Source organism: Mobula birostris, chromosome 7 (assembly GCF_030028105.1).
Source record: "Mobula birostris isolate sMobBir1 chromosome 7, sMobBir1.hap1, whole genome shotgun sequence".
In the NCBI taxonomy this organism is placed as follows: domain Eukaryota; kingdom Metazoa; phylum Chordata; class Chondrichthyes; order Myliobatiformes; family Myliobatidae; genus Mobula; species Mobula birostris.
Window position 1 is genome coordinate 7,675,270 of NC_092376.1, and position 15,186 is coordinate 7,690,455.

At 44.0% G+C, this 15,186-nt stretch overlaps 1 protein-coding gene across 3 annotated transcripts in view; it reads right to left on the reverse strand.

Annotated features, from left to right (window-relative positions):
* gdpd5b (glycerophosphodiester phosphodiesterase domain containing 5b) overlaps positions 1-15,186 on the reverse strand; it is a 369,021-nt gene that overhangs the window by 255,917 nt on the left and 97,918 nt on the right. The window contains exon 1 of one of the 3 annotated variants that reach the window (XM_072262581.1): positions 13,695-13,715. The exons of the other annotated variants lie outside the window; for them this stretch is intronic. The gene's annotated coding sequence lies outside the window, so the exon portion shown is untranslated. Of the gene's footprint in view, positions 1-13,694; positions 13,716-15,186 lie in introns of those variants that run through there. 3 annotated transcript variants of the gene reach the window in all.

The following is a 15,186-nucleotide window of genomic DNA, read 5'->3' on the forward strand; positions in this document are numbered from 1 at the left end:
AATTGGAATGCAGAAAATGAATCTTTAGGGACATGTTGCACTTCATGGTTTTGTATGCTTGAAGCATGTTGTCAACCAGCTGCATGTAGGTTGGTGCTCTGTAATTGCCAAGAAAATTTTTAACAATATCTGCAAAAAAAACTTCCATACAATTATCCCTGGTTCTACAAGTAGTTCTTTGAATTGCCCGTTATTAATGACCTGTTTGATTTTGGACCAACAAAAAATGTCTTCCTTAACCTTAGCATCAGTAATTCTGACTTGAATTATGAATTGAAATAACAAATATAGGTGATTATTTTTTTAAATGGTGCATAATAGGGAAATTTCACAGAGATTTTCATGATCAGCAGCCCAAAGTTCATAAGAAACACCCAAAAGTACTTAGGAAGCAAAATCTTTGTTGTCCAGTGATATATTGAAAGGCCTAGATAGAGTTGGCATAGAGAAGATGTTTGCTATGCTGGGGGAGTCTAGGACCAGAGGGCATAATCTCGGAATACGGTGTTATGGGATAAAAGCTATCCTCGTGTTTTGTGGTATGTGCTTTTATGTTTTTGTATCTTCTGCCTAATGAGAGAGGTGATTTTAATTTGGGGGGGAAGAGAGAAGGGACGATGCTGTATTCTTCATCTCAAATCAACTCCTCAGGTGCTTACACTAGTTCAGTGGCTGGAAACACCAGATAGCCCTAACCTGGGGCAAGAGAGTCATAATGGTCCTTCACTCGTTAGCAATAACTGCTCGGTCTGTTATTATGGCCGCCCAATGATCTCAACACATTATCAAGGACTTCCATTCAGTACCGCTGTTCAAGACATCAGCAAATGTTCCTGGGTGTCAACATCTCTGATGGTCTGTCCTGAATCTAATATATGAAGAAGGCATGCCAGCTTTCTTGAGGAGATTTGGCACAACCAAAAGATATAGGAGCAGAATTAGGCCATTTGGCCCATCGAGTCTGCTCCGCCATTTCATCATGTCCGATCCATTTCCTTCTCAGCCCCAGTCTCCTACCTTCTCCCCATATCCCTTCATGCACTGACTAATCAAGAATCTATCAACCCCTGCCTCAAATATACCCAACGACTTGGCCTCCACAGCCACCTGTGGCAATGAATTTCATAGATTCAGCTTTGGCTAAAGAAATTTCTCCTCATCGCCATTCTAAATACACATCCCTCTATTCTGAGGCTGTGTCCTCTGGTCTTAGACTCTCCCACCATAGGAAACATCCTCTCCACATCCATTTTATCTAGGCTTTTCAATATTCGACAGGTTTCAATGAGGTCATCCCTCATTCTTATGAATTTCAGTGAGTACAAGCCCAGAACCAAACACTCCTCAGATGATAAGCTTTTTAATCCCAGAATCATTTCCATGAACCTCCTTTGAACCCTCTCTAATGTCAGCACATCCTTTCTTAGATAAGAGGCCCCGAACTGTTCACAATACTCCATGTGAACCCTCACTAGTGCCTTATAAAGCTTTAACAATCACCCTTGATTTTATATTCTAGTCATCTCAAAATGAATGCTAACTTTGCATTTGCCTTCCTCACCACTGACGCAACCTGCAAACCAACCTTTATAGAATCTTGCACAAGGACTCCCAAGTACCCTTGTACCTCAGGTTTTTGAATTTTCTCTACGCTTTTATTTATTCTATTGAAGTGCATGACCATACACATCACGACACTGTATTCCATCTGCCACTTCTTTGCCCATTCTCCTAATCCAAGTCCTTCTGTAGCCTCTCTGCTTTCTCAACACTACCTCCCGCCCCACCTATCTTCATACGTCACCAGAGGCTCCAGCAAATTTCTGCAGATGAACCATGGAGATGCATTCTAACTGGCTGCATCACCAGCTGATGTGAAATCTCCACTGCATGGGATTGGACAAAACTACAAGGGGTTGTAATATCGGCCAGTTCCATCACAGGCATTAGAACTGTTTCGGGCATCTCCAAGATGGATGCTGCCTTCTTGAGGCATAAACTTTTGAAGGACTCTCACCATCCAAGACACGCTATCTTCTCATTTCAACCATCAGGGCCTTCTCTGAGTATTGTCATCTTGCCGCGGTGGAGAGGATTGGGAGTTCCTGAAACCCTTTGATACATGCTTTTGTAATTTATATACGTTATTGTTTCTCACCCATTAGCTGACTGTAATGCATTCATTTCAGATGTGCCTGAGAAAGGCATAAATCAGCTGCAGCTTGCTCAAAATGCAGCAGCAAGAATCTTAACCAAGAAAAGAAAACCTGAGTACATTTCAGTGCTTTTTGCATCATTACACTGGCTGACTGTGACCTTTAGGATCAATTTTAAAATACTCTTAATTGCAGATAAGGCTCAGAATAATCTAGCTCCTCCATATATTTTGGAGTGTCTACCCCCTTACATCCCTATTCGTAATCAGATCCCTGAATACTGGTTTGCTTAGCGTTTCTAGAGCCAAGAACATAAGAACAGATGATAAGGTGTTTTTGCTCTTACGCACCAAAAATCTGGAATATTCTACTGTCTGAGAAATGCCAGGATAGTACTGCAGAACACTTCAAAACACTTCCTAATACCTACTTTTTAAAATTTGGTCTACTTAGAGGATTATTTATTACCTGTTGATGCTGATTATATTTATATAATTTGGTATATTTGATTGCATTTTATTCTATATAATGTGTTTTTTATTATTTTTAATTTTGTCTCATATTTTCTGACTACATCGATTTATCTTTCCAATCTATATAAAGCACTTTGAGCCTCCATCTTTATGTATGAAAGACGCAATATAAATTTTTTTCCCCCCCCCCAGCTCAAGCTGGTAAGACCCGAGGTATGGGCATAGCCAAGCACACTCATTTCTCAATTGCTGGGAACTTTCTAGTGGTGTTTAGTATTGTGGCTTTCTGATCACTAACACAGATATTGCTGGGAAAGTCTAATTGTTTAATGCTATTGTGTAGTGACTTTAGGATGATACCAGTTGTAGATATCACTTCCAGGACAAAGTATACCCTGTTCATATTCCATAGTCTTTCAATTTCCGCTTTTAATTCAGCATATATCTGGTGTTTCTCACTGATTGATTTCTGTATGTTATGTGTGTTTGAAATGGATATATCTATTAAGTAAGTTGTTCTTGCTTGTTTTTCCTGTATTATTATATCCAGATGGTTATTTATGGATTGCCCTATCTGTAATAACTGATCAGTCATAATATAATTTGTGGTATTCTGACTCCAAAACTGGATCAGGCTTGTATTTATAGTAAGGTGTGATTTCATTTATGAGTTTGTATTTTAAAGTAAGAGTTTGATAAATAATGTTTACCACTTGATTGTGCCTGTGTAAGTAATCAGATTGAGTTAAACTGCTACAGGATCCTGTGATAATATTATCATCATCCCAAGAGCTTTGCCGTCTGGAGTTTAGCTTCTGATAGAGTCACCCATGGTGGCAAGATCATGCAGGATGGGGGTTCAGGACAATGAGTGATCAGACCAAGGCCTCAACAGTGGAGCTGGAGGAGGATAATAACACATCACAATGGCAGTGAAGGTGGAGGAAGGCCACGGCAGTGAAGGGTCCCCAGTCGTCTTCCATTCCATGCCACCGGAGCCTGACCCTGACCTGTCAAGGGCAAGGTAGCGGCTGCCCATCCATCAGACTCCCCACGTTAAACAAAGTCACACACAGACATTCTTCCATTATGGGATCCACCCTAGCATCTCCGATTAAATGCCATGGTGATCAGCAAGTGGTGAAAGGGGCAGGATTGTGAGGTTTGGAGGCCACAAATCGAGATATGTGGATCCCAGATCAGCCTCAACAGCTACTTAAGAATCCACGAATAGACAACCCTTTAGGAAAACTTCACACTCGATCACACAATTACCACTATCATCAGGGAGGAAGTACCGGAGCTTGAAGATGTTTTAGGAATAGCTTCTTCCCCTCCACCGTCCACAAACCCAAGCATAGTACCTCATTATTTTTCTAACTTTTTACAATACTTATTTACTTCCTTTTACATTTCTTATTGTAACTTTACTGAAAATAGATTTTCAACGTACTGCTGCCGCAAAGCAACAAATTTCACGGCGTAAACGCAAGGGGCTCCGCAGAGGAGTGGGCACAAATCCAGAGGAACACACAAAATGCTGGAGGAACTCAGCAGGTCAGGCAGCTCGGGCAGAGACCCTCCATCAGGTCTGGAAAGGGAGGGAGGGAGACGCCAGAATCAGGCGGGGGAGGGAGGGGAAGAAGGACACGCTAGATAGAAGGTGATGGACTGCACTAGGGGGGAAAAAAAAACACAGATTCTGCAGATGCTGGAAATCCAAAGTAACATACACAGAATGCTGGGGGAACTCAGCAGGTCAAGAGGCATCTGTGGAAATAAACAAACAATTGACCTTTTGGGCTGAGACACCTTTTCAGGAAGAAGGGTCTCAGCCTGAAATGCCGACTGTTTATCTATTTCCATAGAAATTTCACAACATACGCCAGTGATAATAAACCTGATTCTGACACAGATCAGTGTAATGTGCTGCCAATTACTCATTTTCACGGCATTTATTACACTCAACCTGAACCTACGTGCAAAATGTACTGAATATAAAACCCGTCCTGCACTCCATTCCAAACAACTGTGCTATGTTTTGGATTAAAACATAAAGTACATTTATTATTTAAGTAACCATATGTATACATTATACAACCTTGAGATTCGTCTCCTTACAGGCAGCCACTAAACAAAGGAACCTGAAAAGAATCCAATTTTTAAAAAACTGTCAAACATCCAATGTGCAGAGAAAGAGAAAAAAAATGAATTGTGGAAATGCTAAAAGCAAGCAAACAGCATTTAGAACCGTATCTCTTGAAATAGAGTCCGTCCGCTGCCTCAGTTCCATGCAGGGACGAACCAGCCTGTCCTTTGCTCTGGCCCCACAACCCCGACCTTTTAACCTACCCCGACAAGGAATTGAGTATGTGATACATCGGGCTCCAACTAAGCAGTTTTACAATTCCATAAAAGCTTTCAAGAGAGTTAGATAAAGCAGAGCATTTACAACCTGTTTCTTCAGTGATGAATAGAGAAGTCATGTAGTAATTATGCTCAGACTGTACCTGGAGATCATGAACATTCTCTGATCTGCTTTCAAAACCCAAATTTATTTAGTCACACGTACATCGAAACATACAATGACATGCATCACTTTTGCAGGCACGTGCCATTGAACTTGACGGCTGATTCCAGCAAGACGGGTTTTGTACCGTGAGCTGAAACTGATATCCCTGACCATTGAGAAGTACAAAGGATAAACTCACTCAAGCTTATAGAGTCAAGAGTCATACTTCAGGAAACAGGCCCCTCAACCCAGCAAGATGTCCACCCAAGCTAGCTATGTTTGGCCCACAGCCTTCTAAACTTGGTGTTCCCAACCTGGGGTCCATGCTTAATGGTACTGGTCCATGGCATAAAAAATTGGAAACCCCCATTCTCAGCTTTTCATGTACCTGTCCAAATGGCTTTTAAATGTCATTATTGTAGCCCTCCCAACCACTTCCTGTGGTAACACACATAAAAGTTGCTGGTGAACACAGCAGGCCAGGCAGCACCTCTAGGAAGAGGTACAGTCAACGTTTCGGGCCAAGACCCTTCGTCAGGACTAACTGAAAGTACAGTCGACGTTTCGGGCCGAGACCCTACTTCCTATAGTAGCACGTTCCGAATACTCACCTACCTCTGCTTGGAGCAGTTGCCCCTCAGGTCCCTCTTAAATCTACCCCTCTCAAGAACCTATCAACCCCTGCTTTAACTATACCACCATGGCTGATTTATTATCCCTCTCAATCCCATTCTCCTGCCCTCTCCCCATAACCTTTGACTCCCCGATTAATCAAAAGCCTATCAGGCTCCGCTTTAAATATACCCATTGATTTGGCCTCCACAGCACCTGTGGCGATGAATTCCACAGATTCACCTCCCTCTGGATAAAGCAATTCCTCCTCATCTCTGTTCTAAATGGACATCCCTCTATTCTGAGGCTGTGTCCTCTGGTCCTAGACTCCCCCACGAACGGAAACATTCTCTCCACATCCACTCTATCTAGGCCTTTCATAATCATTGACATAGGCTGGTCTCCAGGTCAGGGACCCCAGTCTGTGGTCCATGGACCCCTTGCTTAATGGCATAAGAAAAAAGCTGGGAACCTCCCTGTTCTAGGTGCTGAAAGTCAAGAGTAACACACGTAAAATGCTAGAGGAGCTCATCAGCCCAGGCAGCACATAGGGGAGGGAATAACCAGCCGAAATTTCAGCTGAGACCCTTCAGCAGGACTGAAAGGGAAGGCAGAATAAGGAAGATGGGGAGGGAAGAAGGTACAAGCTGCCAGGTGAGTGGCGAGACCAGGTGAGGTGGGGGAGGGGGAATAATCAGCAGCTCAGGCACTTGGTGGGAAGAGAAACAGAGTTAACTTTCCAGGTCACGATATTTCCAACAATTTGTGGACATTTCTCCCAGGGCAGAAATGGGCAATATGAGGTGTATAATTTTAAGGTGTCTGGAGGAAAGTATTGGGGGGTGGGGGGGAGGAAATGTCAGAGGTGGTTTTTATTTAAGAAACACGGAGTGGTGAGTGTGTGGAACGCCCTGCCAGGGGGTGGTGATAGAGGCGGATACATCTAAGAAACTCTTTCACATGGATGGAAAAAAAATGGAGGGTTATGTGGGAGGGAATGGTTAGATTGATCTTGGAGGAGGTTAAAAGGTCGGCACAACATCGTGGGCCAAAGGGTCTGTACTGTGCTTTAGTGTTCGATGTTCTAAGTCTAGAAATTGCTTTATCTTTCTACGTTCCCACATCACCATGCCCCTCTCAATCCCCCCTATTTGCGCTGGGCCACATAACCAACTGTTTGATCCGCTTGTTAATCCAGCTCATTTTTGACCTCTGGTTTACCTATTTACTGGCAGTGACACTGGAGGAGCTGATAGCTGGCTCTCCTTCACCTGTGCTGAGCTGCTGGTTTCCAAGTACATCTCACTGACTGCAACGGAGAGCGACTGCGACGGCTGAAGCTGCCAGCCAGCACTACCCCAGCGGCTTTAGATCCTTGTTGTGATTGTTTCCATTGTTCCTACACAGGACGCTGGAGTCGCTCTGCACCCTGGTATTCATTCTCCTGTCTGGGTAAGTAACTTTAAATTCCTCGGCGTCATCCTATCAGAGGCTCTGTCCTGGGATCAGCACAAAAATGCCAAGACAAAGAAAGCACAACAGTGCCTCTACTTTCTTATAAGTTTGCATAGATTCAGTGTGTACTCTAAAACTTTGGCAAATGTCTAAAGGTCGTGGTGGAGAGTATCCTGTGTCTCCTTCCAGTGAAGGTGCTCCCTCGCTACCGTTGGGAGGCAGCACACAGTGCCAACAATGGCAACAAGAGACGGAAGATGCGTGAAATCAGGGTCGTGGGATCGGTGAATGGGGACAGAAGTAACTCACTACCAGTGAGCAAGTTAACTATTTATTTACAGGACAAGACAGGCACTAAATGTTCAGTAAACCATTCAAGTTACACCCAGTTACACATACTTATCGAAAGTGTGCGCTCGAGCCCTCTTTCTGCAGCACTTTTCCACTGTTTCCATGGCATCTTCTGGAACCTGGTCCACGGTGACCCAGACAAAGACAGTGACCACCGGGTGCTTTCCGCACACTAGATTTATACTCTACCAGCACTGTGACATCATCAGCCTGCGTCATGGCAGCCGGTGGAAGGGCTGCAGTTTGGTACCCACGACCTATCAACTCACTTTCAAGGGCTCTTCATCTCATGTTCTTGATATTTATTGCTTATTTATTTATTATTATTATTACCTTCTTTCTGTATTTGCAGTTTGTCGTCTTTTGCACAATGGCTAAATGCCCAGCTGGTGTGATATTTCAGTGATTCTGTTATGGTTAGTATTCTATTATTGAGTATGCCCACAAGAGAATGAATCACTGGGTTATATATGGTGACATACGTACTTTTTTTAAAAATAAATTTACTTTGAACTTTGCAAAGTTCCTTAACAGGCCAATCCCAAGCCTGCACGGAGCAGCAGCTGTCGATGAACGGGGTCGATGGATGAAATCAGGAAATAGACCAACACTATTACGGACCAAAATAAATGTGGGTCAAACCGGAAAATAAAAATTGCAGCTGAGTTGCTCAAAAAAATTGTGGGAAACACTGCGAAAACATTGTGGAAAACATCCAGTGAGCGGCGGCAGTTCTGTGGGTGAAAACACCTTGTTAATGAGCGAGGTCAGGGGAGAATGGCCAGACTGGTTCAAGCTGACCGGAAGGCAACAGTAACTCAAATAACCATGCGTTACAACAGTGGTGTGCAGAAGAGCATCTCTGAACAAACACGTTGAACAGCAGCAGGAGACCATGATCATACACTCAGTGGCTACTTTATTAGGTACAGAAAGTGGCCACTGAGTGCATGGCAGTGGTAACAAACCCAATTCTGATTGAGTCCTTGAACCCATGACATTGAGTCAGAGAGAGCTGTGCCTGACACCAGTCTCTGAATTTATGTGTATGCAGTATCAATAGTCTCACAGATTTAATTTGTATGCACATATCTAACAACTCCCTATAAAAGTACCCCTCCTTCATCTCTAACGATGTATTGATCGAGATCAGTCAGTGCCTTCTCCCTGGATTCACAGCTCCTGTTCAACGAAATGGACTACACACATCCTGCATCGCTGCCTGGTATGGGCACTGTACCTCCCTTAATCGCAGGACTCTGCAGAGAGTGGTGCGGACAGCCCAGCGCACCTGTAGTTGTGAACTTCCCATGATCCAGGACATTTACAAGGACAGGTGTGAGAAAAAGAGCCCAAACGGTCATTGGGGACCCAAGTCACCCCAACCACAATCTATTCCAGCTGCCACCATCCAGAAAACGGCATAAAAGCCAGGACCAACAGGCTCCAGGACAGCTTCTTCCACCAGGTCAGCAGACTGATGTACTCACACTGATTTGAGTGTACTCTATATTTACACTGACTGTTCTATTTATTATAAATTACTATGATTGCACATTGCACATTTAGACGGAGACATACCATAAAGATTTTTACTCATGTATGTGAAGGATGAAAGAAAGAAAGTCAATTCAATTCAATTCTAGCTCCATCGCCTCCCTCTCTCACTGTCTTGATTTCAGTAAAGAAGGACCATCCCCTAATTATTACCAACACAGGAAACTTCAGATGCTGCAATCTGGAGTGACACACAAGGTCTTTTTTTCCCCTTTCTCTTTGCACTACTTAGTTAATTTAACTTTTTAATATCTATACACTGCCAGAGTTTCATTATCATTTATTACACTGTACTGCTGCAGCAAAACAACAAATTTCACAACATATCTGAGTGATATTCAACCTGTTTCTGATTGTGATGCAGGAGGAACTCAAAGGGTCAGGCAACATCTGTGACGGGAAATACTAAAGGTAGATAGATGAATACTTTATTGATCCCAAAGGAAATTACAGTATCACAGTAGCATTACAAGTGCACAGATATACAAATATTAGCAGGGAAGTAGAAAGAATTAAAAAAATAAGCTACCACAAACAGTCCAGCAGGAAGAGGTTATCACTTCCCCAGATACATGTTATAGAGCCTAACAGCCAAGAGTAAGAATGACCTCATTTTGCACTCTTCAGAGTAGTGCAGTTGTCTTAGTCGTTAGCATTTCAGGTCAAAATCCAGATGAAGGTTCCCAACCCAAAATGCCAATTATTCATTACCCTACACATATGCTGCCTGACCTGCCAGTTCCACCAGCATTTTGATTTTTTTTTAAATATGTAGTTCCGTCATCTTGCTGTTTGCACCCTTTCGATCACAGAGGCTTTAGACCAAGGGTCAACTCAACAAGTTGACTGTCATAAAAACAAGTCCACATGTGCACAGGTGCACTGCAAACCTTAATTGTAGCTGCACCACAGGCACACAGCATCAGGTAAGCAACTCACAAGAAAAACAAATTTAAAATCCTATCATCACCCCTCATGATTTTTATAAACCTGCATATGTTAACTCCTCAGCTTCCTCCACGTTACAGCAGGGGTTCCCAACTTGGGGTCCACAGACCCCTTGCTTAGTGGTATCAGTCCATGGCAGAAATAAGGTTGGGAAGCCCTGCTCTGCGGAAACCAGTCCCAGTTTGTCCAGTCTCTCTATATAACTCAAATCATCCAGGCTTGGCAACATCCTCGTCAGGCTGTTCAGCACCCTCTCCAGTTTAATAAGATATAGAAGCAGAATTAGGCCATTTAGCCCATCGCATCTGCTCCACCATTTCATCATGGCTGATCCATTTTCCCTCTCAGCCCCAATCTCCTGCCTTCTCCCCATATCACTTTAACCCCTGACCAATCAAGGATCTCCTTCGCTTCCTGTTAATATTTATCACACCACCCCCGCCTCCTTATTCTACCCTGCCCAAACAGGATATTGGGTTTTGATTTGTGAGATCTTACTGTGCAAGGATTCAGTCGTGGCTTTTCTTATGTCACGCCCATGTCCGCATCACACAGGGATGGAAAGAAACAGGAGTCTTTCCCATTGGGTGGAAGTTGGTGGAATTTTGGGAATCACCTCCCCAAACTCATTCCATCCCACTGGCCTGCCTGAGATCAAGGTCAAAGTAAAGTTGCCTGCCATTTGCACAAGTGCAATGACAACCCTGCTCCTTTCTCAACCAGGTTTGACACCATCCACGACTGAGTTTTAAGAGGAACATGAGGGGGATCTTCTTTACTCAGAGGGAGAACAAGCTGCCAGCATGCAGGTTCAATTCTTATTTTTAAGAGGATATGGATGGGAGGGATATGGAGGAATAAGGTCTAGGTCTGGTGAATGGGTCTAGGCAAAACAAGGCACAGACTAGATGGGCCAAAAAGCCCGTTGCTCTGCTGCAGTACTCAATGCCTCTCTGTGACTTTATAATTCATGAAGGATTTGATTACAAATTTAATTAGCTCACACTGTGCAGTGGCCCACAAGGATTAAGTTCTGTTGACAACAGTACCATTGTTTAAAGCCTGTCTTCCATCAAGGATCAACTTCACTTGCCATCTATTTACATGTGTCAGGAATTTGCTGTGGTGTGTTGAAAAGGGCGCAACATGCAACAAAAACAACATTCAACAATTATTAAAAAATATTAATTTAGAGAGTAAAGTTCAGATATGGATTAAAATATGTATAAATACATAAATACTGGCATGTGTTTACAATGTAAACAGATTTATAAAAAGTGGTTTTAGGTGCTTACAGTGCAGGGCAGCGACAGGGTAACAGATGGGGAGGTGCTGAATAGAATGGCTGATCAGATTAACTGCCAGGGGAAGAAACTTTTAAGAAGGTGTGAAGTTTTTGTTTTAATAGCCCTGTAGAGCTTTCTAGAGGGGAGTTTTTAGAAAGGGCTGTTTGCAAGGTGGGTTGTGTCCGCGATGATTTTTTTTCCTGCCCACTTCTTTGCCCTGGACACAGACAAGTCATGCGGTGATGGTAGGCTGCGGCCAACTACCAAGTCATTCTCTTCAGCCGACCTGACAGTTTGCTTAGGTTTTGTATATCATGAGAGGACGCTGCCCCAAGTGGACAGTAATGGCTGATGTGAGGATGCTCTCTATGCTAGAACTGCACCAGGATGCTCTGAGGAAGATTGAATTTTACCAACTGCCTCTGCTGAGCTGTTTGGTTAATGAAGGTGATATGGTCCTCCCACATGAGGTCTTGCCCAGGAACCTGACTGCTGAGACGGCGCTGACTGTGGAGTTGTTGATGATGAGCGGGTGGAGAGGAGACACATTTCTCCTGAGGTCAAGATCCATACCGAAGCAGCCTCGAATACTCAATATCTAATGGGAGCAGCGAGATCTGTTGCAACAAGTCGGTAGATGTCAATCTGAACGTGCTTGTTTACAGTACTGTGCAGAAGTTGCAGGCACATAGGGTGCCCAAGACTTTCGCACAGTACTGTAATTGTCAACGTGGAGCGCAGAGCAAGTTTGTAAATCAGGCGGGAACAGAATCAACAAACTCATTCGTAAGGCCAGTGGTGTTGTGCGGATGGAACTGGACTCTCTGACTGTGCTGTCTGAAAAGAGGATGCTGTCCAAGTTGCACGCCATCTTGGACAATGTCTCCCATCCACTACATAATGTACTGGTTGGGCACAGGAGTACATTCAGCCAGAGACTCATTCCACCGAGATGCAACACAGAGCGTCATAGGAAGTCATTCCTGCCTGTGGCCATCAAACTTTACAACTCCTCCCTTGGAGGGTCAGACACCCTGAGCCAATAGGCTGGTCCTGGACTTATTTCATAATTTACTGGCATAATTTACATATTACTATTTAACTATTTATGGTTCTATTACTATTTATTATTTATGGTGCAACTGTAACGAAAACCAATCTCCCCTGGGATCAATTATGTACAACTATGACTATGACTATGAACACAGGATGTTGTGAACAGTGAGGGTGGACTGCCACAGGAGGGACGTGGGGCAGGTGGCAGGGAAGGAATGCTGGGGCAGGGGGGTGACTCAGGTGCAGACATACCCAGCCATTAAACACCAGGCAGGGTCATTTGATTCCAAAAAATTGGTCTATTGATCATTACAGCATGCCTCTCTGGTGCTTCCCATTCCCTCCCTTCTCCCTTCCACTTTTCCCAACCATGATTCACCTCTCCCTATCCCCCTTCCCACTCTCAGTCCACAATATAGAGACCCATTTCAAAACTCATATTCATGAAATATGTTCTTTTTTTGCAGTAGAGTGGAATACATAGAATTACCACAGTACTGTGAAAATGCTTCATTCAATTCAGTCCAAAGACGTCAGGTAGGTTAACTGATCATTGTAAATTGTGCCGTGATTATGTTAGGGTTAAATCGGGGTTTTCAGGATTGCTGGGGTAGCACAGCTCAAAGGGCTAGAAGGGCCAGAAAGGCCCATCCCATACAGTATCACTAAATAAATAAATAGAATTTTATTCTACATTGCCTTGTAAAAACCCAGAGCTAACCGAAGCTGCAGAGACCTCGCCCCTGGCAGAGGAAGGATCTTCTCCTAGAACAGGGGTCAGCAACCCTCTTGCCTCTGTGGGCCGGATCGCGTACTAATGAGCGGACGGTGGGCCAGATAAATGCCATATATAAAAAAAACTTGAAATATGGGAATTATCCATTCAAATACATCTAGTTATGCTTGGCCTCAAATTAATGAATAACACATGCTAGAAAATCATTTGTGCTTAAGGTTGCATACCCCTGTCCTAGGAGATGTATGAAGTTGTGTGGTGAAAGGGAAGCCACAGGGCTGATCAACCATCGGCTGGGGCTCAAAACTCCAGCGAGCTGCTGTTGGCGGCTCACGTCCATGCAGGGGTGATGGGCTCGAGAGGGGTATACAAGCTAGTTACATTTATTGTGTGTGTTTTTTTAAATTATTGTGTTCTTTATGTTATTGTGTTTTTTTTTTGTGTGCCGCATCAGATCAGGAGTATTGATCATTCCATTCTCCTTTGCACTGTTTTGTACAGGAGATCAGAGTCCCAGAACTCTGCTAATTGGCCCACTGAGCCCTTGCTAACCTTCTGGAGATGATCCCTGCTCACCCTTTCCATCTTTGGGAGCATCCGGTTGCCTTTGGGAAGTTTTGTGGAACGTGCCCGCGTGTTCGAGATCTGGAGGACGAGAGCCATTCAGCACACAGCAGGCATTTCAGCTCATCAAGACCTTACTGTCCTGCACCTATACTGACCTCAATGGATTTCCTCCACACTCCCATCATCTCCCTCCACACTCTGCCACTCACCCACCCACACACCAAGGGCAATTCACATTTGCGGGCTGCCCCAGCCCAATCCTCGAACTGTGTTGGTCGTTGACACAAACAACACATTTCACTCTGTGTTTTGATGTAGATGATAAAGATCTAAATCTAGATGTAGATGTAGATCTAAATTTAGATTTATAATCTAAATAACAACAAGGGGCACAGCCATGAGGACCGCAGACAGGGTAAAACTAGTCTCCCCCCCCCCCACCCACCATCCTGAAGTGCTAAAAACAGGAGGGCAGAGGTTTAAGATCAGGGGCAAGAGATTAAAAAGGGACATCAGGGACACAAAAGGTGGTGTGTATTTGGAACGAGTTAGTGGTCGAGGTGGCCACATTAGCGATGTTTGATAGCTATCGAGGATAAGTACATGACTCGGCGGGCTATGGGCAATCAGGAACAGCTGGGACTAGAGTCACAGAACACTACAGCACAGAAACAGGCCCTTTGGCCCATCTACTCCATGCCAAACTATTCATCTGCCTCATCCTATCAACCTGCACCCGGACCATGGCCCTCTATACCGCTCACTTCCACTTACCTACCCAAATTTCTCTTAAATGTTGAAATCGATCCCGTGTCCACCACTTCTCTGCTGGCAGCTCGTTCCATACTCCCAGCAAAATCAGAATCAGGTTTAGTACCATCAGCATATGGCATGAAATTTGTTGTTATGTGGCAGCAAGACATAATAATAAAAACTAAATTCTAGTAGGTGTATATATTTAAAAAGTAAAATTAAATAGATAGTGCAAAAAGAGCAAAAAAAATTGAGGTAATGTTAATGGGTTCATTGTTCATTCAGAAATCCAATGGCAGAGGGGAAGAAGCTGTTCCTAAAACGTTCACTGATGGTAGCAATGAGAAGAGGGCATGTCCTGGGTGACAGGGGTCCTTTTTGAGGCATCACTCCTTGAAGACATCCCGGATGCTGGAGAGGCTAGTGTCCATGACAGAGCAACTGAGCTCACAACTTTCTGTGGTGTCCCCCCGCCCCCACCATACCAGACCCTCTGAGGAAAGAAACTCCCCCTCAGATTCCCCTTTAGCTCACTGGGCAACACAGTCAGCATGGGCCAGCTGGTCCAACGTGCCTGTTCCCATGCTGCATGGTAACAGGCCCTATCGAGTTGGGGATGGCCAACAGACCAGATGAGGAGGTTTTAATTTTTTAAGGAGATACAACACAATACAGACCCTTTCGGCCAACGCATCTACGCCAACCACTGATGCCATTTACACTC